This window comes from Equus asinus, chromosome 4, assembly GCF_041296235.1.
Source record: "Equus asinus isolate D_3611 breed Donkey chromosome 4, EquAss-T2T_v2, whole genome shotgun sequence".
NCBI classification, from domain to species: Eukaryota; Metazoa; Chordata; class Mammalia; order Perissodactyla; family Equidae; genus Equus; species Equus asinus.
In genome coordinates, this window is record NC_091793.1 from 36976608 (window position 1) to 36999292 (window position 22685).

At 35.3% G+C, this 22685-nt stretch overlaps 1 protein-coding gene across 6 annotated transcripts in view; it reads right to left on the reverse strand.

The window, feature by feature from the left end:
* The window catches only part of CDK17 (cyclin dependent kinase 17), a 113775-nt gene that overhangs the window by 78110 nt on the left and 12980 nt on the right, over positions 1 to 22685 (reverse strand). Inside the window, exon 1 of one of the 6 annotated variants that reach the window (XM_070507098.1) lies at positions 21646 to 21745. The exons of 4 other annotated variants lie outside the window; for them this stretch is intronic. The gene's annotated coding sequence lies outside the window, so the exon portion shown is untranslated. Of the gene's footprint in view, positions 1 to 21645; positions 21772 to 22685 lie in introns of those variants that run through there. One more of the 6 variants, XM_070507100.1, reaches the window with a different exon arrangement.

The window sequence follows — 22685 nt, forward strand, 5'->3', positions numbered from 1 at the left end:
ACTAACAAAAGAAAAGCAAAACTGACCTGGGCACTTTTCAATTACAAGGTCAGAAAAAGTGACCGTTTACACCCCTGATTCACACATAGGCCAAAAACTCAGGAGTCATTCTTTACCCTCACCACTCCCTCAACTGCCATATGCAACTGGCTCATCAAATCAGAGCAGGCTGCTTTCATACACTCACATTTCTTAATCCTATCCCCTCTCTTTATCTCTACTGTTAGGCTTTAGTTTAAACCATGATAATTTATTATCTAAACCACTGCAACAAGCTTCATAATTACTCTCCCTAGTTCTTTCAGGATTAATAAAATAGGGAAACCTCTGGCAACCCTGGTCAAGAAAAAAAATAACAAACAAACAGCATTATTATAACGGTGGAAATTAATTAGGTACCATCTTGTAAAGGTAAACATTGCACACCCTATTATCCTGCAATTCTTATCCTGGGTACATATTCAAGAGAAACTTTAACACATTTGCCCAGAAATATGAAGAGAAACGCTCATAGCAACATGTCTGTAATAGCATAATACTGGAAATAACCCAAATGTCTATAGACAGGAAAATGGATAAATTATGGTAAATTTGCAGAATGGAAGATTATACAGTGGTAAAAATGAATGAACTACAACCACATGCAACAAGAATGACTATTAGTAACATGGTATTTTAAAAAAAAGCAAAGTCCAAAAGACTACATTGAGTATATTCCTTTTATAAAAACAAAAACAATAAAAATATATATTATTTAGATAAACATATATATGATAAAACTTTTATAAAATGCAGAAGACTGAAAGACAAAGTCCAGGGTGATAATTACCATTTAGGGAGAGGCAAGGAGAACACATAGGAAGATGTAAATTACTGGCAATGTTTGAGAAGTTGGATTCACAGATGTTAATTATTTTATTGATGTATAAATACATTCACACTAGATAAGCAGATCATGCACAGACCAGTGGGGATAATGTGCCATGAGCCAAGAATTATGGTTAACACAATTCTGTGCAAATTGATGAAAAAAATGTTAATAAATTTAGGGGGGAAAAAAGAAACTCTAGGAAAGAGAGGCATAATTAAAGATTAAGAGTGGATTAAAAATCTTAAGAGAATAAATAAAATCTTTTAATAATAAAAAGGACAGAGAGCTACAGTCAAAAGGGATGATTTCTTTTTTCCAGTCCTGCCACTAAGCAACTGTGTAATCTCAGGTTGGTGACTTAACAGATGAGTTTCCAGAACTGACTGTGGACAGATGGATTTTTCTTTTTTTCCCTGAAACAAATGGCCTATATTTAATGTTATCAGATATGAAATGTGGTCTCTTTTGGAAGACGTATCATTCCATTCATGGCTTCCCTTCTTTTCCTGGCCCACCAACATTATCTAACCCTTGTCACCACACTATTTTGCCCACAAATAAGGCACCTAACTAATTATTCTAGCAGATTCTCTTCATAACTTATACTGATTATTACAACTACTTAAGCTGAACTTCAAAGACACACATACCCTGGGAGAACAACTACTTTTACCTGACATGTGTTTGCTCAATGAATGTTATTCCTACAAAAAAGTCATATTGATTAACACAAATTGCCTAAGCCAGGTCTGATTAGATCATGCTATGGTAACAAACACCAACAAATCTTGGTGGTTTAAAATAACTTAAATTTTATTCTTTCATGCTGTTTGTCCACTGAGAGTTGACCAGGGGCTCTGCTCCAAGTCTTCAAGGACTGGGCTGCAGTGGCACCCACCATAGGAAGGGGATTAACTCTTATAGCTTCCATCTAAGAGTATCACACATTATATTTACTCACACTTCACTGGCTAAATCAAGTCACAAGGCTACACTTAATTTTAAGTGGGCAGGAATTTCTACCATATTCCCAAGAGGAGAGTCAGAATATATGTGAAGAATTTTCATGATTTCACAATGTTTTAGCATCTGGAGACAAACACTGAGTGAAATGTTAGCATTATATGATGTATTAAAAATTCAAGATTAGAAAGAAATAACAAACATAATTGGTTTTTAAAAGATTTAACAATATGAAAATTCAACTAGAAAATAAAGAAAAGGTCAAATGTAAACCAAATCCCCATCAAAATTCTAAAAGATCAAAAACAACAACAAATAATCTGTATCTCTCAAAAAGTATAAAGAAATTTCAAGGAAATATTTACTCTTCCCCTAAAATCTCAGTATTATAGACTAAGACAATCAAACCACCCATAGTTAGTTGATCAACATATTCCCTACTCCAAAGAAAATAAAGTAGGACTAGAAAGATGTCCTCAAAACTCTCATCTTGGAAAACAGTAACCATAGATTTAACTGGTTTGATTTACAATGAGGGAGAGGTAGCCTGCACTAAAGGATATTACAATAGGAATGACATGGATGCCTATAAGGTATACTATGATGGAGGAAAGGGTCTGGAATTGGGATAAAGTAGGCCAGGGTGATCCCATTAAACACTGGAGAGGAAAGTACATTGCAAGCAACATAACTAGAAGACTTGGAAGCCCTCTGGGTGGCCCTGTATCTAGCATATAGCATTATTAAATAATAATGATGAAAGTACATTGAAGAAACAGGGTTCACTCTATGAGCATAATGAAGGCGGAAGAGAAAGGGAAGCTTGAAGGTCTAATTAAAAGTGAGACATGATAAGCAGAGGCCTGATAACCTGAGAGGTATCATGACGGATGGGTTTGGATTCTTCCCTGGAATAGCTGTAGAGAGTTGGTGAAGATGTGCCAGTAAGAATGAAGCATCTTCCATCTCACAAACAACTTAACTGGAACAAGTAAGCCAGAAAGGCCCAATCAAGCCTCAGGAGTGTGATTTTTGGAGGGGTCTCATATAATCTTTGATGCCATATTAACATTTGGTTTAAACATCTCAATATCTGAGGGCCTTCAAATGCCAAAAATTACATAAATAAGATCCTTTCCTTCATCAGATAATTTTTATCATGACTTATGCCCTTTACAATCATTCTACAAGCACGTTCATTAAATAAAATACTCATTGAACACCTAGGATATACAAATCCTGTGTTAGGAACTAAGGACAGAGAGACAAAAGACAGTATCACTGGCCTCGAGGTGAAAATATAGAAAAGCAGACAACCATGAAGTGCAATAATAACATATGTTCAAGCAGCTCTGGGACCACAGATGAGGACATCTGATAAACAATACAGAGAACAAGGAAAGGCCCAGCACACTGCAGAAGCTCAATAACTACGAAATGAAGAGTGGTCTAATGTGATCTCCAGGAGTTTGGTTTTCAAAGGCCTATTATTTTGACCAGTATTAGCGATGACTCAAAAGACAGAACTACACCAGAAATTTTAAGAGAGAAAATTTAATATAAATTATTAATCAGGAATTGGAGAACTGAAAAGGCAAAAAAGAGGACACAGATTATCACAGAGAGAGTAATTGCAGGAAGCAGGTATGACCCCAGAACTGAGGGAAACAAAGGGAAGTGGTTGGAAGCACCAAAACTCAGAAGCTTGGAGGAGAAACCCTATGAAACTGGGACCCAGATCTCTGAGAGAGAGGAAATGGCTAGCTGATGTGTTGGTAGCTCAGAGGAGATGTGATGAGCATGGTTCTGTAAGTGTGGAAAAACTGCAAATTGGAGCCATTTGCCACTCTTATTCCTGCCAGAGTGAAGTCCTGTTGCTATGGAGACATTGACAGGAAGACGTAAACAAGGAGGAGCAAAATTCCTTGTCCCTTTCTCTTGCTTTCCTTTCTCCCATTGGTACCTCCTATTGATAGAATTTAACAGGGTCCCAGCTCCATCCTATTCCACAAAATAAGGTTTAGAAGGGTTAGTCTGAAGCTGACAAAATAGTCTAATAGCCAGCAGTACCACCTATATAATTTTATGTCTGTATCCTAGATACTTAAGGTAATATATTCCAAATATTTAGAATTACAAAACTCTAGTTAAACCAAACTATTTGATTCTTCTCATGACTTCTGAGGAAATTATATAAATAATCAATACCAAAATAAGAGCATCTATTTTAATACCCCAAACTTTAACTGGGGTACAATTTGATTGTACAACTGTAAATATACTAAATACCACCAAATTGTACGTTTTAAAGGAGTAAACTTTACAGACATAAATTATATTTCAATAAAGCTGTTAAAATAATTATATTTGTGATAAATTCTGCTTTCTTACATCAAAACAATTAACTGAACATAAAATGTTCATAGCACACTTTTTTAAAATAAAATCTTGGTTCTGAAAATAACCCTATTAGAGGATTCTCTAGTTCAGGTGTCAGCAAATTTTATCTGAAAACTAACCAATAATAAATATTTTAGGTTTTGTGGGCCACATACAGTCTGCCAAATTCTTTTCAAACAACCTTCCAACAGGTAAAGCCATTTTTAGCTCTAGGGCTGTAGCTTGTTGACCCCTACTCTAACCACATACTGCTTTTTTTATTTCATAAAGCAAGCAATCATATGTAGCACATAGTGATGACAATATTAATGAGGAGACATTAAACACCAAAGTAATTTTGGTCTTTGAGAAATTCATTTCACCTCTTATATACTGCTGCTGGATGTTTTGGGTAGGGGGTTGGGGGACTGGTTGGAAACTGACAAAAATTATTTCTATATCATAAATCAGCTATTTTAAATATGTCTTTTTGGTATCCAAGGTGTATTAACGGAAGAAGCCAGACCGTGAACATTTATAATTAATAACTCTCAAAAGTTATTTCAGGGGACAAAGACAATTAAAGAAATGACTCCCAGATATACACTCTATACATCTAATCAAAATTCACATCATCTCCAGTTTGGAAAGAAAGTAAATAAAATGTCATCAATTAGATTATAATTAGAACTCCCAATACAGTTTTTCAACTGGGGTTCCACAGAATCCTAATGTTCCATTAGGTTCTACTCATTTAAGAGATCACGATTTAAAAAAATTTAAAAAAAGATTGTAGGGCCGGCCTGGTAGCATAGTGGTTAAGAACATGTGCTCTGCTTTGGTGGCCCAGGGTTCACGGGTTCAGATCCTGGGCACACACCTTCACACTGCTCATCAAGCCATGCTGTGGCAGCGTCCCATGTACAAAACAGAGGAAGACTAGCACAGATGTTAGCTCAGCAGCAATCTTCCTCAAGCAAAAAGAGGAAGATTGGCAACAGGTGTTAGCTCAGGTCAATCTGCCTCACAAAAAAAATTAATAAAAAAATAAACAGTGCTTTTTGAACTTTACACACTGAAAGAGAGCTCACAGTGCTGGAAGATGATCAAGCTGCTCCATTAGCAGCTTACTGTCTGTCAGCCCTTTAAGGTAGTATACTCTTTTTTTTTTTTAATTTTTTTTCTTCTTCTTCTCCCCAAATCCCCCCCAGGACATAGTTGTAAATTCTAGTTAAGGTAGTACATTCATTAGAATCTCATGTAAACTGAATCACATAAGAGTATGTACTCTTATACATGTAACTTCTTGACTCAACATGGTAATTCTGAGATTAATCCATGTTGTTGCATATATCAGCAGTTTCTTTTCTTTTCTTTTTCTTTTTTGCTGAGGAAGATTTGCCCTGAGCCAACATCTATGCCAATCTTTCTCTATTTTGTATGTGGGTCACTGCCACAGCATGATTGCCCACCAGAGGTATAGGTCCGCACCCGGGAACCAAAACCAGGCCACTGAAGCAGAGCATGCCAAACTTAACCACTAGGCCATGGGGCTGGCCCCAGGAGTTTGTTTATTTTTGTTGCTGATGAGTATTCTACTGTATGGACATATCAAATTTTTTTCATTATCTGTTAATAATCACTTGGGTTGTTTCCAGTTTTTCAATATTGTGGTTAAAGTTCCTATGAACATTCTTGTACAAATCATTTTCCTGGGTCATATGGTAGAAGTTTAACTTTATAAGGAATGTCGTTTTCCAAAGTGGCATTTATATTCCTCACCAGCAATGTATCTGTTCCAGTTGCTTGACATCCTCATAAACATTAGTATTCTCTATCTTAATTTTAGCCATTCTAAGTGACATCTGTCATTTTAATTTGCATTTTTCTAGTGACGAATGATGTCACCATTTTTCAAGTGCTTCTTATCCATTCCTATAGCTTCTTCAAATCCTGTGCCCATTTTTAATTGTTGTCTTATTAAAGACTTTTTTATGTATTATATAAGTCCTTTGTCAGACATACGTATTGCAAATATTTTTTTCCTGTTCTGTGGTTTGCCTTTTATTTTCTTAATGATGCCTCTTAAAGAACAAATTTTTTTTTTTTTTGAGGAAGATTAGCCCTGAGCTAACCGCTGCCAATCCTCCTCTTTTTGTTGAGTAAGGCTGGCCCTGAGCTCACATCTATGCCCATCTTCCTCTAGTTTATATGTGGGATGCCTGCCACAGCATGGCTTGCCAAGCAATGCCATGCCCGCACCCGGAATCCCGGAATCCAAATCGGCGAACCCCGGGCTGCCGAAGCAGAACGTGCACACTTAACCGCTGCGCCATCGGGCCGGCCCCAAGAACAAATATTTTAAGTTGAAGATCTAGACTTTGGGAAGGTAAGGAATCAGAGTTCCTGTGGAGATCTAAGTCATGAAAACTAATGGATAACCTCTTCAGATCACCCCTGTTAAAAACCACAGGGCTTTAAAGCACATCTTTAACTACTTTTTTAAAAGGAAGAAGAAGAAAAACAAATATTTTTAATTTTTATAAAGTCCAATATTTTCACTTTTTATTTTATGGCTGGTGATCTTTGTGTTCTAAAAAACTTTTGGTACCAGTAGACCACAAATATTTTTTCTATATTTTTTTCTGCAAATTTTATAGTTTTAGCCTTTCAAGTTAAATCTATTATCCATTTTGAATTACTTTTTGTATTTGGTGTAAGGTAAAGGTCAATGTTCATTTCTTTACTGATTTATTTCTGTCTGCTTGTTTTATCAGAGAGGTCTATTAAATTCACAACTACAACTGTAAACTTGTCTGTTCCTCCTTTCAGTTCAATCTTTGCTTTATATATTTTGAAGCTATGTAATTAAATGCATACAAATTACAAATGTTATATCTTTCTAATGAATGGATCCTTTTTAACATCACCCCCTTTTTATTTCCAGGATGTTTCTCGGCTCAAAGCCACTGTGTCTCATACTAGTATAGTCACACCAGCCTTCTATTGGTTAACATTTACATGATATACTGTATAATACCACTATGTACCTAGCCCTATGGAGTTTAAAGTCTTCACATCCACCATCTTATTTGATTCTTAGAACAATTCTTTAAGTTTAAAAAGGTATTATTATTTACCATTCCTATTATACAAATGAGAATACAAAAGTTCAAAACTTAAATGACTCACAAGAGTTAAGCTACTAAGTAAATCCTGACAAAGCCAAATTTCAAACCCTCTTTTCCATTAACCAACACACAAATAAGTCAGTTCATATACAGATTATGAGTGGAACACAAACTGCATTTTCTTTTAATTTTTTGTGAAATTAGATAATATTCTTAAGGTAATCCAAAACATTCATGATAATCTTTTTCAAAAGAAAAACCATACCATAAAGCAATTTTAGCAATATTAAATTATCTGAAAGTCAATAAATTTCACTGAATATCCTAACCCAAAATGTGCTTAACAAATATTTTTCTAATGAGGGCATCTTATCTGATATTTCTTTATACAAAGTAGATAATACTATAAATAGTACCTCTGCAGAAGACCTGTAAACAGGCCTTTCCTTCTTCAGTAGGCCTGTGAACACTGCTCCTCAGGCAGAACCAAAGACAAATCCCAGACTCAATTCCACAAATGGTTATGAGAAATTTTCAATTATTCCTACTTATATTTCAACACTTCTGATAAGAGATTTCAGACAAAGGAAGGATAAAAAGTCCCTAGCAAACTTTTCACTACTATCCAGCCTTCCTAGACTAGCCAATGTATCTATAAATAAAGTTACTTTAAATTATTAATAAAGTCTTTTTGAGAAGAGTATTGTCAAGTGTTAGACATTCCATCAGAGAAACAGACCACACTCATTTACTGAGTGAAAACAGATAGTACCCTTCCTACATAGCAAGCCATTTTTTTTTTTAAAGATTGGCACCTGAGCTAACAACTGTTGCCAATCTTTTTTCTTTTTTTTTCCTGCTTTTTCTCCCCAAATACCCCCAGCACATAGTCGTATATTTCAGTTGTAGGTCTTTCTAGTTGTGGCATGTGGGATACCTCCTCAGCATGGCCTAAGGAGTGTGCCATGTCCGTGCGCAGGATCTGAACCGGCGAAACCCTGGGCCACCAAAGCGGAGTGCGCAAACTTAACCCGTCGGCCACGGGGCCGGCCCCAGCAAGCCATTTTTGTCATTACTTTTAGGGGAAGTACAACCCAGTCCTTCATATAAGGGAAAGCAAAATAAACATCCATTTGAAAAGCTCCCTTAATTCTAAGCATAATAAACCACAGCTACTACCTGATATATTGTAATAATATATACTATATAATATCTGATGTTATATCTAGTGTATTGCAATATACAGAATAAAGAGATATGAAGAAAGTAAAAATCACCTCTGAAAAACAGGAAGTGGAATTATAAGCTGCTATTTAAATTACAGTGACCTCCCCCCAAAAAAGTCAGTTAATAGTAACTCACGTTTGTTTAAAGTATTTGGCTAAGAGTAAGTCCTATAATTTGATCCTTATATAAATCAATCAGCTTTGTACTACCAGGAATATAATGTAGTCATAACTCTGGACATTCAGAAATGGTAAATATATATCAGTGGTGTTATGAAGACTTACCCAACACTACAGGTGGCTCAATGTCATCAATTATCAGGAAGGTACACAAGCTCCAAAGGATGTGACCTTGGTTAGATATCTGGGTTCTTTTCTTTTTTCCAAGTAGAAAGATATTAACTATGTAAGTCAACAAAATTTTAATACTTACAAAACACCTAAATGTATTTTTTATTTCATTTCCTTTTTTCCCCTCATTTCATGACATTTTTAATGATTCCTGCTCTTATTTTGCTCTAACCCAATAAATCCTCCAAGAGTCAAACACTGAGACTTGTATCATGGTGGTAGTTTCTTTGGTACCAGGAAGACTTAGAAAGTAAAAGAGCAGTTCTCAATTCTGCAGTTAATTCTTTCAATTAACATACTGAACTCACATTGTGACTATTTGAATTTCTTACTAACAGTTGAAATAGGAAATATGTGAATTATATACTCAATGAATTAGAGCAGAGTCAGAGTTATTCCTATAATAATGTCACTGACAATAATGAATGAGAGAGAAGAGTAGATTTACAGCTTATGAGTTGGAAACTGTTCACAGTTCTTAGTCCCTCTTATCGATATAGTAACTTATAGTTTCCCATATGTGAAATTATCTATGCTGTCATGTCAGTCACAGCAGAAACAAAGTTCAAATCCCTAGAAAATAAGGCTCAATAAAATCTTTATAGTGACTGGTGGGAGTATTCAGAGAATAAGGGGGGGCCTTGATTTAGCAAAAGAAAGCAATGCTCTAAAAATGTAAATATCAAGAAACACTGGTCTGCTATCTAACACAGGCTTGAGAGTTGTCACACTCTAGTATGCTTTGTTAGAAAAAGGGTGAGTTTACAAACACAGTCCCAGGTCTATTTCATCTATACTACATCTATAGGAATAGTACAGAAAGATTTCAATAGAAAAAAATAAGTAGAGGAAGGGAGGGATTATTTCTCTGTTCAACAAAGAACAGTAGGTTAAGACTATTGTTCCTTTTACTCCAAAGGAAAATTGGAAAGCTCCTATTCTGAATCCACCTGTATAAAGCATAAAGAAAGTCAAGAGATCACAATCTTTAGATGTTGCTATATGTTTCCATGCAATTTTGTGGTTAGAAGCTAGGAAGTGAGTGGAATTGTTCCCTCTTCCAAAGGTAGGAAATGAGAGGTTATCCTGAGGTCAGGATCTTCTAATGTAGCTCTTGATTTAAATTGTGTTAACTTGCTCTGCTCCAGGATGAAAGCAATTATGACCAGATCAATGTGCTCTGCAGCTGGTACTGCTTCAGAGTAGGCAGCCAGCAAAACAGCTTTGGGGTCCTCTCTGGGCACTGTGCCTCTTAAGATTCAAGTGCAGGCCAATCCTGTTGCCACTAATTCTTAAAAGGTATTGTCAGCTACCCAAGATAAGTAAAATATACATAAATAGGAAATAGCCTCCTTTAATTTTCCAAGTAAGCTGTAATTGTTGAAGTGTTCCACATTTTAGTCTAATATTCACTAGAAAATGAAATATATATTTTTTAATTTTTTTTTCCTTTTTTCTCCCCAAATGCCCCCGGTACACAGTTGTGTATTTTTAGTTGTGGGTCCTTCTAGTTGTGGCACGTGGGATGCCGCCTCAGCGTGGCCTGATGAGCGGTGCCAGATCCGCGCCCAGGATTCAAACCAGGGAAACCCTGGGCTGCCGAAGCAGAGCACGGGAACTTAACCACTTGGCCATGGGGTCAGCCCCGAAATGAAATATTTTGACACCTCTGTATGAAACCATTATACTGGCTCAAGAGTCTGCCTTAGAAGCATCAGCTGATTCCTTGGAAGAGGAAATTTAAAAGGAAGCTACTCCGATTTTTTAAAAAAGGGGGCAAACAAAGCTACAAAGTAGCATAAGAGGGTCCCAAAACCCAGGTAACCTATCAAGTCGGCTTGAATACAAAATTTTATGACCACTGTCATAACTACAAGTGGTATTAACTATGAAATCACGGTATTATTCCAATTTTACTACAAAATCCACATTAAAGTTTGAAAAAGTGCTCCAGTCCTACTACTAACTTTCTTTCAAGTTAGAGTTCAAGAAGACTTCGTGAATCAACTAACTCAGGACCAGACCACTAATCAAGTCAGTAATTGAGGGAATCACAAAAAGGAACAATAATACACCTACATACCTTAAAGATTTTAACTTAAAACATTCAAATGTGCTTACCAATCTTCTGCTGTCTGACAAAAGCCATCACAGGAATTCCTTACATAAATCACATGTCAACACAGACTATACAATTTCCAGTCGATTTCTTTAAAAGTGAAGAAAAGTTGAAAACACTTGTTATGAATGCCTCACTCTTCTAGATTTATATGACCTTTCTACAAGATTTTTTTAGCAACCAGCCTTTATTGACTCTTTCCAAAGTCTTCACAAAAATAACTCTCCTTATATAATGATACTTTACCGGTTTAGGTAATATCTGATTAAATCATACAATTACAATAAAACATAAAGCCGGCATACAACAATTGGTAAAAAAAAAAAAAAAAAAAAAGAATATAAAGCCAAACTAAAGAAAAGCCTACTAGCCCCCAGCCAGTATTAAACTTGGCCATCAATCAGCAGTCTTACGGAGGGAATGAAGGCCATAATTAATCAGCGCTTCTACTCTACCCTCACTTGCCTTCTTAAATGCTATCCACAGAAGTCCCTGAAAGCATGCAACCATCTATGTCATCAAAAATAATTTAAACTAAACTTGTACCAAATTTCTTAACTGCAGTATAGGCGGACGACTTGAACTTTCCTTTCTAAATGGGGTGCTGATGAACTGTAATAAAATTTCTACGCAATTTTAGCTAACATTCTTAAACTGGAAAAGAAATTAAAAAGAAAAAAGGAAAGAACCAAATATATTACAGTGAAACGAAAATTTTGTTGCACAATCTTCCTATCAGCCCATCTCTGTGAATGTGATTCTTTTTAAACAATAGAGTTAAATTCCATTATGAGGAAAGTTCCCTTATTTCATTCTTAGAACAAATACTGTTTGAAATATGTAGGTATCAGCTAAGATTTGCTGATTACTCTATACAGAAATTAAAAATAAATATTACAGGATTTGACCTCATGCTAGAAAATCAATTTCTGTTTTTATCATGCTTTGAAGAAAGGTTAAAGTAAGCTCCTAGGCACGTGAATACATGTTCATTTATATGACTGCTTTCATAATAGCAGGCTGAAAATCTGATTAAAATCCTAGTCATTAGATGTGCAAACAATCAATAGAAAGAAAACATAATGGCACTCACCACAACTCTCCACAACTCATGAGTAGTAAGAGACAGCAGAATGGGTGTGAATTCATTATTACTGAACTCCAGAATGTATTTTACTCTAATTAACTTTACTCAAATATTGGGGGGAGAGGAAACCATCATTTAATTACAGTATGTGAGAATGCTCAATTTAATAGATAAAAATGTGCCTGGAGCATTAAAATGCTTCTCAGGGAATCCAAAATAGATTCTTCTTTGTGGTCCCAATTGCTTTTAAATATATGAATTCTTTTACCAAAGAGAAAACAAGACCTTCTTCCTGACACACAGATTTGATTTTTTATCTGGAAATTAAAAAGTGGCAGCTTAAGTCTTTTGTTTTAAGCATATCACTCCAATTAAGCTTTTCCTGGAGCCCTAATTAGTGTATTTAACTTCTGTGTACACATTTCACTAGCATTACTCTGACATCCTCAGTGACACAAAAGGACAGAGAAAAGTTTCTATTCTTTCTCCATAGACAAAGGATTACATTTAAGGAAGATTTGCATTGATTGTTCAGAAGACTCTTACTACTCAATAATAATTGCCCTAGAATGCAATAATACTTATGGCTTACTATAAAACCTGATACTGGTTTTGACCCAAAATTTAATTTACCAAGGACAATTTGAAAGATTGTTCAAATAAATCAAAAATTAAACATTAAAATATGAGCAACCTTCTGCTTGCGAAGTTAACTAGGTAAACTCTCAAGTATATGTCCCTAAACACTGGCAACCACATCCTTCAAAAGTGATTAAAAACGTATGGAAAATGACTAGTGCCTAGTGATAGCAACAGACAATTTTTCTCTCAATAAGTGAGATTTAAGTTTAGGTACTTTCCTACCCGTTAGTTTCTCCAGCAACATCACATAAGAAGGTGTCTCTAATAAATTTAAGGGGAAAATAGTACTTTAAAAAAAATCATTAATGTGAATTTAGATAAAATGCATTTTCACTACTAAAAGATCTGGCCTTTTATCAACAGTCTTCTCTTGTGCAAGTCAAAGTAATAAAATGTGCTTTAAATAACAATAACAAAAGAGTGAAAAATAGACAAAATTAACCTTTCACATTACATAATTTTCCAGCAATCATTTTAAAATAAGAGAGAGACTACCAGAAGTTAATATTATTGGGGCCGGCCCCTTGGCCGAGCGGTGAAGTTCCGCACGTTCCACTTTGGCAGCCCAGGGTTCACCAGTTCGGATCCTGGGCACGGACATGGCACCACTCATCAGGCCACGCTGAGGCGGCATCCCACATGCTACAACTAGAAAGACCCACAACTAAAAATACACAACTATGTACTAAAGGGCTTTGGGGAGAAAAAGGAAAAATAAAATCTTAAAAAAAAAAACAAGTTAATACTATCAAGGAAACGATGTCTTTGGCCTTTTTTATGTAATAAGAAAAGTGGTTAGTAGTATTATGTGCTAATCTGTTCTAGGACTTTATTCATATTAACTCTTTTAACCATCACAGTAACCCTATAAATTATTAAAATTATCCCCATTTTAAACATGCAAAGAAACAGTCACTGAAAAATTAAAAACTCACTCAAGGTTACAGCTAGTAAGCAGAAGAGCCAAGAGATGGAATCCAATTAGAATCAGACCCTACCTAGTCTATGCTCTTAACTGCTACACAGTATCACTCAGAATAGGGTTTAGCACACAGTTTCACTCAAAAAATATGAATTGGCAGGTGCTTAATAGTTTTTCTTTCTTCTAGGAGTTATAAAAATCAGTGGTTGAGAAATAAGGCATAGATGAATCCTTTTTCTTTCCATATTCTACTTCTCTACCTAGACAGAATTGGGCATTCCCTACACCATACTCTCAGTCTTCATACATATCTTTTATATAGCATCTTCCCACTTGTTTCTAATTAATTTAAGCACAAGATCATGAACACTTTTAGAGAAGGAAAGATATTTTGCTGTTAGGGTTTTAAAATCCCATTTCCTTGTGAAGGACCTAGTTCTAAGAAGGCCAAAGTAAGTCTTGGACAGAAGGAAAGGAAGAAGGGTAGTTACAAAAAAAAAAAAAAGAAAATCACTCTCTGGAGTAACTTATAAACAAGAGAGACTCAAATCTTACTGAATTTAGGATATTTTGCAAATTTAATCAAACAGTCCAAAATATATGTGACAAGATTGGAACATATCTTAGGTAGTGTTTTTTGCTAACCTCTATAAAACAGTAAGATTTTATTAGCAACTGTATATAACTTTATCTTATTTGATGCTCACGAAAACTTTATGAGTTAGTATTGCTCTGCCCATTTTACAAATGAAGAAACAGACTCAAATATGTTTACAAACATGCCTGAGATCACATAGCCAGCAAGCTTTACCATTTCCAATTGGTGGTGCCTAAGTGATTTTAAAAAAAGGAGGGAAGGGAACAGAAGAATCAAAGCCTACAGTTCCAAGAGTATCATTCACTGTGGAGAATACTGAGAGATGCCCAGGAGCAGATTTGAGAAGTGGAATTTAGTGAGTTACTACAGCTTAACAGAAATACCCCCAAGAATATCCAATTGAGAGAGGATAGATCTTGGGCAGGAGTAGAATCCAATTTCATTTTGCTCTAAAGGAGAGGTTCTCCAAGTGTGGTCTGCAGAATCTTTAGAGGAGAGTCCTGAGGTCAAAACTATTTTTATATTAATGCCAAGAAATTATCTGCCTTTTTCACTTTCTCTCATGAGTATACAGTGGAGTTTTCCAGAGACTACATTGCATAGAATATTGCAGTAGAGTGAAATGCAAAAGTAGACGTGAGAATCAAGATGTCTTCTATTTAGACACTAAAGAGACTCGTAAATACGTAAAACAATGCTACTCTTCTCACCGTATTTTTTTGAAAATAGTCTATTTTAAAATATTCACGTTAATTTGTAATGTTTGTTATTTTTAAGTAAATTAATGTTTAAGAATACAAAGAGGTCCCGAGATCAAAAAGGTTGAAAAGTCACTGCTGTAAAGCCATCCTCATCCAATCTTCAAATCTAAAATCTGGTCTTCTAAATTCATTTACTCACCAGGATTAAGTGGGCTATATAAATAAAAAGTTCCTGGGTTTCAGCATACTATAAACTCCTTAAGAACAGAAACATTTTTTTTAATCTTTGTATCCCTCCCAACCCCCATCACATCACTCACATCCAAAAAAAAATGTGTTGGATACAAGCCAGATTATTTCTCATGGTATATTTCTAAATTAACACTACACTTTATCCTTAAGTAACAAAAGATTCTACAGTACCACCTCACCTCAAAATGAACTAAACAAGAATGTCAACCTACAAAACTGAAAAGACCAGACTTTACCACATGATGACCCCACTGATGTAAAGACATCCTGTGAGGCTCACCTTTTACCCAACTCCTAACTCCAACATTAAGAAGTATAAAAAGCATTTTAGAGACATCATTTCAACAGGAAGAATTAAGTTAAAATATACATTTAGATATTTAAAAGGTCACATTCTTATAGCTACTAAAGAATGAAACTTCAATTCCCTTCAAAAATAATTTAATTCTATATCACGACACATTTTCCAATTACCACCAAATAAAAAATTACGTGTCTTATATGTTTTCAAAGTACAAATCTCACAATACTTCCTACTTTCTAAATATTCACATAGATTTCACTGAGAATGTTCTCAGCATACCTGGCACAAGACAAATATGAATTCACTCTTCATGTTTAAAGAAAAAAAGAAAAAGTATGTAGGCAACTCTCCAGCCTTTCTCTCCAAATAACATTTGAACTGGACAACTGAATGTGCTATTTTGTCATTCTGTAATTTATGACACAATAACAGTTTATCACATTTTTTAAAAACTAACACTTTATTAAAGCTTTCATCAGACAAACTTTATTGAATGGTAGCCAGCTTTCCTTGGGAAGAGTAAAAGACTTGGCAACACGTTAAAAAGGCCAGCACTCTTAAACCTTCTGGTAAAGTTTTTCTTCGGGGAAGGGAAGGGCTGTTTAAGAAAAAAATCACTCAAAGATATGAGAAATAGCACAAAAAGAGTCTTCCTAGGTCTGAATCATTATCAGTTGATCTTAAAATTTTAAAACTATCATTACCTTCAGAAAAGCCTTCTTGTGATTTTGGAGGAGGAAAAAAAAAACCTTAATCCTCTACCACATTACTTGCTAAATGGAAAATTAGAAACTGCTCACATACCGATCCTAAGAGGGAGGGGTCATAACACAGAGCTAGTTAACAAGCACACCTAATTTACTTTCTAAGATCTATAATACAGGTCATGGTAAGAATTCAATTAAAAGATTAAGAAAAAAGTTTGTACCTAACTAAATTCCACAGCCACAACTTTGATTTTTTTCCAGAAGTTTTCACTTTTACTTCTAGGATTTTTCTATTCTACTAATTCTACTTATTTAGGAAAACTTGGCATATTAGAAACAAGAAAATGAAAGTACTAAACTAGATTAACACAAAATTTAGAAAAAAGAGGGTAAAATGTGCATACACATTACAAACAACAGACTTTTTAAAAAAATGTTCAAAGAAAAGTTTCCTATGAGGAAAGAAAAAAATATTTAAAAACAGTTAATACTTGAATTAACCAGAATTTTGACAAACAGGATACTGTTCTGCTACCTAAATATCTCCCTTGAGTGGAATTAAATGGATTCTAACTAATCAAAAATTTTAGGTAAAGATTCTAGTTAATCAAAGATTCTAGTTAATCAAACATTGAGTATACGGGCCTAGATCCCCTCTTCTTTGCTTCACTGCTTACTAGCTATTCAGTCCTGATCCTCAAAAGCTGAGAAGTAACATATTCCCACATTCAATTAATAGCTGTGGTGAAATGTTAATTACATAAACTTTGGCAATGGTTGATAAAGGGTGTAGAGCATACAGAAAAGTCCACTTACTGTGTAGCAGAAATTGAGAGTAAGCCTAACAAAAGTTCAAACCTTGATTCCTTCAAATAGATATTGGGGAGAATGAGAAGTATGACACTGAGAAAGCCAATCTTAGTTTCCTCTTTGGAGAAGGGAATGAATAACCATCTCAAAAGGATCTAAGATCTAGATTAGAATGTATGTATTGTGCCTAGCACATAGCAGGCATTGAACAAATATTACTTCCTCCACTGTATACTCCCAAATTATGAATATCAAACATAAGTACTTATATAAAATTGCAGGCCACATATCACTTACCTCCTTTCCTCAATCACAATCAAATTAGGAGATTAAATAACTTTTATGGGGTGATGTGGGAGCAAGTTTGTAAAGTTATTTCTAAGAAAAAAATTTTTCTTAATAGATTGGCACCTGAGCTAACATCTGTTGCCAATCTTCTTTTGTTTTTCTCCTTCTTCTTCTTCTTCTCCCCAAAGTCCCCCAGTACATACTTGTATATTCTAGTTGTAAGTCCCTCTGGTTGTGCTATGTGGGACACTGCCTCAGCATGGCCTGATGAGTGGTGCCATGTCCACGGCCAGGATCCAAATCGGCCAGACACTGGGCCACCAAAGTGGAGCGCGTGAACTTAACCACTTGGCCACAGGGCGGCCCCTAAGAAAATATTCTTAATTTCAAATAACTACCCTGCAAACAGTATTTCCTACTAGGCAATTCTTATGTGAAGAAGCTCATGACAGACTGAATAGTCTGTGAACAGCCTTTATTTTGTACATGCACAGAAGAACTATTGAGTGAAAATTCATCACTGGGACCAACAGGTTTTCCTCCATCTACGCTACATAAGGCCTTCGGGTTCTGACCAGTATAGCACTACTTTTCAGCCATATCTCCAGGATCACATAACAATATCCTGGTTTTCTTCCAACCTCTTTGGCCACTCTTTTGCAGGTTTACTCACACACACACAAAAATACACACCAGTATAGCACTTAAGCATCACAACTCTTAAGGCCCAAGTATTTTTCTTCTCATCTATGCTTCCTCCTTGGGCAAATTCATCTAGGCACATGGATTCAATCTAAACAATAAGTCCCAAATTTCTATCTCTGATCCTTTTCTCTTTTCTGAGCTGCAGATTGATATATCCAATGCCTACTTGTGTCTCTCAGACATCTTAATCGTCAAAGTTAGGCCTCATTCCTCAGGGGAAAAAATTCAATGTCAAACCCCTAATCAAGAGAATGTATTATCTTTGTTTTTGGTCCTATGAATTAGACTTTATATTTATAAATACGTTTTCAAGTTTATTGTGGTTCTAAATGGACAGTGAGAACTGAAACCACCTGCACCCAAAGTTTACAGCCTACATTAACATGACTATTTAGCTGTTTTCAACAACATGACTTTACTATTCCAGGAAGCTCTTGCCCAGGCAGATAAGAGCTGCAAATAACTTCATTGTTCATTTCAGGAACTTCCCCAAATCCCCATATAAACCAACATCAGACTATTCAACTTTTCAATAAATAGCAGCAAATAAGTGTTCACTTTCCAAGACTCTGAAAATCTCACCTCAAAACCCTTGCTTCGCTATGTCTATCAATCCTACACTATTATATCATGATCCTTCCTAATTCTAATCAAGCTTCTGCATTGAAATACCCGCTGTAAAGACCCCAAATCCTCAATAAATGTCCCAACTTTGCTCTCCCTTCCTACTTTGCTATTTTTTTCACCCCCTGACGCAAACTCTCCCCTTCCCCCAGCAGGTCCTACCAGCTCTGTAAAGGGGTACTCTAGTACTATAAGCCATAAACTCATAAGGTTGTTTTGGGTGGTATTTTCAAGGAGCCAACTCTCCACAGCACTACCCGATAGTTTCCCAAATGTCTGTTAAAATTCAGTTCAGCAATACTAATTTCATCACAAGCAGTGAGAGGAAAATATGAATACCTTTATAAAAGGTTATAAGAAATCATTACCTTACATTAGGCTGCATCCACTGACACTGTTGGTTCCTGTTTCTTAATAAGTTAAAACAGCTAATTGGCCCACTAATTAAATTTCTAAATGAAACCAAATAAAGAGATTACTAATATCAGAGGGGTGATAACCAGTGAAGAGTTCAAAGGAAGATGGGAGATAAATCAGAGACAGGTTTTATAACCTGAGAAGGAACCTTAGGAGAAACAGAAAGGGAAAAAATTGAAAATACGAAATAATCCACAACATGAATAATCAGTAGAAGAAAAAAATACTGCTAAATATACTACGATTTAACAGCAAAAAGAAACTTTAAAGGAGTCTTCATTACTGTATAGTTATTTTTAAACCATGAATTAGAATTAAGACACAATGAAATGCTTAGTACATTTTCCAGAAAGTTGAGACTTCTTACCCATTAGGAGTAAATGCATAAGCATTTCTTTTACTATAAATCATTTAAAGCACCTATAAGGCCACAGGCATGCTTACACAGGAGTATTCTGAAAGAAAAGGTTAAGTGTTTAAAATGCTTTAATAATTAGGAGGAATTGAAGTATTCAAATTTTAAGGTCTACATGTAAAAGAGGAAACCACAAGTACTGAAAGAAAATATGGATGAATTCCTTATAATCTTGGAGTGGTGAAGACTTTTCTAACTATATTTCAAAATCCAGCAAAATAAAAGAAAAAATTATATCACCATATAAAAAGAAAAATTTTGCATGAAAATATCATAAAGAATAAATATATTTGAATATTCATAAAGAATATATATATATTTGCAACCTGTATCACAAATAAAGGGCTAATCTCCCTATAGCAAACTCCTGAAACCAAGAAGACAGACCAACATCTAATAGAAAAATAAAGAACACGAGCCTTCACAGAAAGGAAAAAAAAGTAAAATGTCCATTAACCATATGAAAAAATATTCACCTTCATTCATAATGAGAGAAATACAATAGTCTGAGTTACACTAGTTCTCATCAATCAAACTGGCAAAAAATTCCAAAATTATGACAACATTCAGCTGGTGAGGCTATGGGAAAACAAGTCTCACACATTCAAGTGGTACTACAAAACGGCAATTTGGCTATATCCAACAGAATTACAGAAGAATCTTTTTTTTAATGTTTTATTTTATAATAATTTAAATTTACAGAAAAATTGCAAAGATAGTATATAGCCTTCCCTTACAGCACTCATGTAGTTTCTGCTAGTAAGAACTCATATTAGGGGCCGGCCCCATGGCCAAGTGGTTAAGTTCTCGCACTCTGCTTCGGCGGCCCAGGGTTTTGCTGGTTCAGATCCTGGGCACGGACATGGCACCATTTGTCAGGCCACACTGAGGCGGCGTCTCACATGCCACAACTAGATGGACCCACTACTAAAATATACAACTATGTACTGGGGGGATTTGGGGAGAAAAAGCAAAAAGTAAAGACCCTACATTAGTATGTGTGTTACAATTAATGAACAAAATCTGATACATTATAGTAAACTAAAGTTCCTTCTTTATTTAGATTTCATTAGTTTTTACTTACTGTCCTTTTTCTGTTCCAGGATCCCATGCAGTATACCACATAATCATCATGTCTTCTTAGGCTCCTCTTGGCTGTGAGTTTCTCAGACTTTCTCTGTCTTAGATGACCCTGACAGTTTTGAGTGGCTACTATTCAGGTATTTTGTAGAATATCCCTAAATTCAGATTTGTCTGATGTTTTTCACATGATTAGACTGGGATTATGGTTTTTTGGGAGGAAGACCATGTGAGGCAAAGTGCCATTCTCATCACATCATACTATAAACATGATTTATGACTGTTGATTTTAACTGTCTTAGTCTGTTCAGGTTGCTATAACAAAACAGCTTAACTGGGTGTCTTATAAGCAAGAGAAATTTATTTCTCACAGTTCTGGAGGCTGGGAAGTCCAAGACCAAGGCCCCCGCAGATTCAGTGCCTGTGAGAGCCCGCTTCCTAGTTTACAGACAGCCATCTTCTCACTGAGTCCTCACAGGGCAGAAGGGGTGAGGGAGCTCTCTGGGGTCTCTTATAAGGGCACTCATGAGGGCTCCACCTTCATGACATAAGCAAGCACCTCCCAAAGGCCCCATCTCCAACTATCATCACACTGGGATTAGTTTTTAACATATGAACTTTGGGGGACACAAACATTTGGTCCATAGAATTAATACTATATATCTATATGTATAGCAGTCACAGTATATTTAAAGTATTTATTTATAATATATATTAAAAATATTTAAAATATATAGAATAACTATAGTATTAAACCTTGGTCACATGGCTGAGGTTGTGTTGTCAGGTTTCTCCTATGTTGTTACCCTTTTCCTCATTTTGCCACTTTAAATGGGTAGTTATAACTCCTCGAGGGCTAAGGATCTACATAAAGTAGTTGGAATTCTACACATAAGATTTGTCTATTCTCCCCCTTTTATTTATATCAGTATGGATTCATGGATATTTTATATAAGAATTATAATCCCATATTATTTTATTTTGTTGCTTAAATTATTCTAGTATTAGCCAGTGCGAGCTCTCTCAGTTGGCTCCTGTGTCACTTTTACATACCTGAATCATTGCTTTTGTTTGAGTACTTCTTACTTTCCAGCAGTATAAAATATTCCAAGTTCATCTTGCATATTTATTTCCTGTCCCAGGCCTGGAATCAGCCATTTCTCCAAAGAGTCTTGGTTCCTTTTATGGGAGAATAGTGTTAGAAACCAAGATCTGGGCACTGGGATATGCTCATTGCTACTGGGGTGTCACTTTTTCTGGGCCCTCTCAGCTGACAGCAAGGAAAAATATGTGTATATACAGACATTTATCATTTGACCTAGAGATCCTTGTTCTTAGACTCTAAATCACACATTTGCTTATGCGAGTACAAAATGTTATACACATGTTATTTATTTGGCAGTGTAATAGCAAAAGATAGGAGATAACCCAAGTCTACATAGAGGACCAAGTGACTATCATATATCCACAAAAGTACTACTCAGCTATTAAAAATAAAGGAAGATCTTTATCTAGGTGATGAAAAAAATCTCCAAAATAAAATATACATTCGTCTATATTTGCAAAAAGAAACACTGGAAGGATAAACAGAATACTAAAAGAAATGTTTACCTATAAAAGGTGTGGGAGGAAAAACAGGAAGGAAAGAGAGAAGGAGGAAATAAGACTTCTCTGTCTCTCTCTCTTTACATACTGTTGAGCTTTTAATCATATTGCCTAATCAAAAAAATTAAGTTTAGTTTTTGAAAAGAATTTAAAATGCCTACAAAAGTGAAAGGATTTGAAGGATTCAAATTAAGAAGAGGGGTGGGAAATAATCATTTCTAAAGAGAAAATATCAAAAGACAAGGTAGGGATAAATACTATGACACAAGGGCTTAGGGATGATTACGTCGCAAAAAATTCTTTGCAAGCTTTAGTAAAATGGAAGTACTTTAAATCAACTAAGTTTAAAATGCACCATAGCTGCTAAAATTAGCCTATTCTCCCCGTATACAACTAAACTGAATTACTATTAAATGGATAGTGTTATATGATCAACTACATTAGAACAGAAGTAAAGTCTAAAGAAATGCAAAATCATTTGTAGAGGC